A 2500-nucleotide genomic window follows, 5' to 3' on the forward strand; every position below is an offset into this window, starting at 1 on the left:
CTCTATGTTGCTATGACTTGGGTAAAAAGTGTTGATTAACTGCTGGTTACGATAGACAGTTGCTTATCGTACACATCGCAAACGAACACCCCTTAGTGAGCAGTAGCAGAAGTCGATGGAACAAAGCGAATGCATTACAAACTGATCAAGTAAAATAAGGAACGCTACGTACTAGGACTTCTTTCCAAGAATGGTGTCCGCGACGGGAGGGCAAGCGTCCTTCCCAGGTTTCCCTAGTAAACCTTGTATGGTAAACATACCCAAGCGTGTCCGTAAGCACGCAACGATAGTCACGAACGAGCACATACCTAGGGAAAGTACTCTACGTACTAGGACTTCTGTCCAAGAATGGTGTCCGCGACGGTCGGGCACTGTGACGCAATTACCAAATCCTAGAATCGTACAAGCAGTGTGTACAAACATAAACATTAACGCGTTCGCTCGGGCTGCGCCGTCCGTGTTGAACACAAATGCGGGTGATTATATGAGTGGATGGACAAAAACATGCGTGGCGAAGACAATTTTCTGCACGATGTGCACATAGCTCATTTCGTCGTCCCGGGCGAATGGAAAAACACAAAAATCTCGAGTATCTTTCTAGGTTTCTGTTATAAAAGGGCAGGCCAAAAGGTGACCGGTTGAGATGAGCATTTTAAGCATGCAAGCACTTAATTGCAACTTTTCCTACAAAAACTAGGTACGTACACGTAGATTGTATCAACATGGACATCCATGATTGCGTACGCCCGGGCTGCGCCCTCCGTGTTGTACTTTCCCTGATTGGTACACAATTTTGGTGCAAGTGTACCAACATCGACATCTATGAACGCGTACGCTCGAGCTGCACCCTCCGTCTTGTACTTTCCCTGATCGGTACACAGTTTTGGTGCACGGCTATCCCGAAAGGCAACTTGTACCAACATCGACATCCATGAACGCGTACGTAGCGTACTTTCCCTGATCGGTACACAATGTTGGTGCACGGCATAGGAAATGGGCTTAAAATGGTCAAACTCAATCCATTTCCACTAAAGATAGTCAATAACAGCTGTGCCGATGAAGTATGGGCACGATGCAAGTCAATGTTATTTAATGAATTACATGTTCACCATACATTTCAGTACAAAATTGCTCGGTCAGACCTACAAAGTGCTATATCTCGAATACTAAACGTCGCAGATGGGTGTCGTAGAACAATTTTAAGTTCGTCTAACGATTCTACATCCGATTCTGGATAGTGGTTTTTCGACCACTTTTCAACATTTTGTGACACCCCGAACCTAGGGGCAGCTCCCTAGCTTTTTTCAAAAATGTGCACCGAACGGGCCAGAGAGCTCGAGTAGTCGAAAAATTTTTTTTTGCTAAAACCCCTAAAAACGTGTCAGGAACGCACCCTAGATGATGAAAAGTGCAACCAGAATGTCAATCGACAACATTCCCGGGGGTACAAATTTGCTCTACGCGTCCCTAGGTAGGGTACTTTTTCATACAAACATCAAAGTGTACGGTGCACACAGTGCGCGGAACAAAAATTGCTCGGTCAGACCTAGGACGGGCCATATCTCGAATACTAAACGTCGCAGATGGGTGTCGTAGAACAATTTTAAGTTCGTCTAACGATTCTACATCCGATTCTGGATAGTGGTTTTCGACCACTTTTCAACATTTTGTGACACCCCCGAACCTAGGGGCAGCTCCCTAGCTTTTTTCAAAAATGTGCACCGAACGGGCCAGAGAGCTCGAGTAGTCGAAAATTTTTTTTTTGCTAAAACCCCTCAAAACGTGTCAGGAACGCACCCTAGATGATGAAAAGTGCAACCAGAACGTCAATCGACAACATGCCCGGGGGTACAATTTGCTCTACGCGTCCCTAGGTAGGGTACTTTTTCATACAAACATCAAAGTGTACGGTGCACAAAGTGCGCGGAACAAAAATTGCTCGGTCAGACCTAGGACGGGCCATATCTCGAATACTAAACGTCGCAGATGGGTGTCGTAGAACAATTTTAAGTTCGTCTAACGATTCTACATCCGATTCTGGATAGTGGTTTTTCGACCACTTTTCAACATTTTGTGACACCCCGAACCTAGGGGCAGCTCCCTAGCTTTTTTCAAAAATGTGCACCGAACGGGCCAGAGAGCTCGAGTAGTCGAAAAATTTTTTTTTGCTAAAACCCCTCAAAACGTGTCAGGAACGCACCCTAGATGATGAAAAGTGAAACCAGAACGTGAAACGACAACTTTGTTGGGGGTACCCTTTTTACTCTACGGGCCACTAGCTTAGGCGCGCCAACAGCGCTTTCCTCTCGGGTTCCCATTTTTTGCCCTCCTGGGATTATGATCATTTACTCATTGCCTACTATAGGGAAGGTACCTTGCTCCGAGGTCAAAAATGAAGATTTCACCAAATCGTAGTTTTAACCTCTATTTAGTCGTAGGAGCATGGTTTGCAGTGTCCGTGGGTCATATAAGCCCCCGTTTGGGTCATACGTCCCCTCCC

Source organism: Anopheles coluzzii, assembly GCF_943734685.1.
Source record: "Anopheles coluzzii chromosome X unlocalized genomic scaffold, AcolN3 X_unloc_82, whole genome shotgun sequence".
Lineage (NCBI taxonomy): Eukaryota > Metazoa > Arthropoda > Insecta > Diptera > Culicidae > Anopheles > Anopheles coluzzii.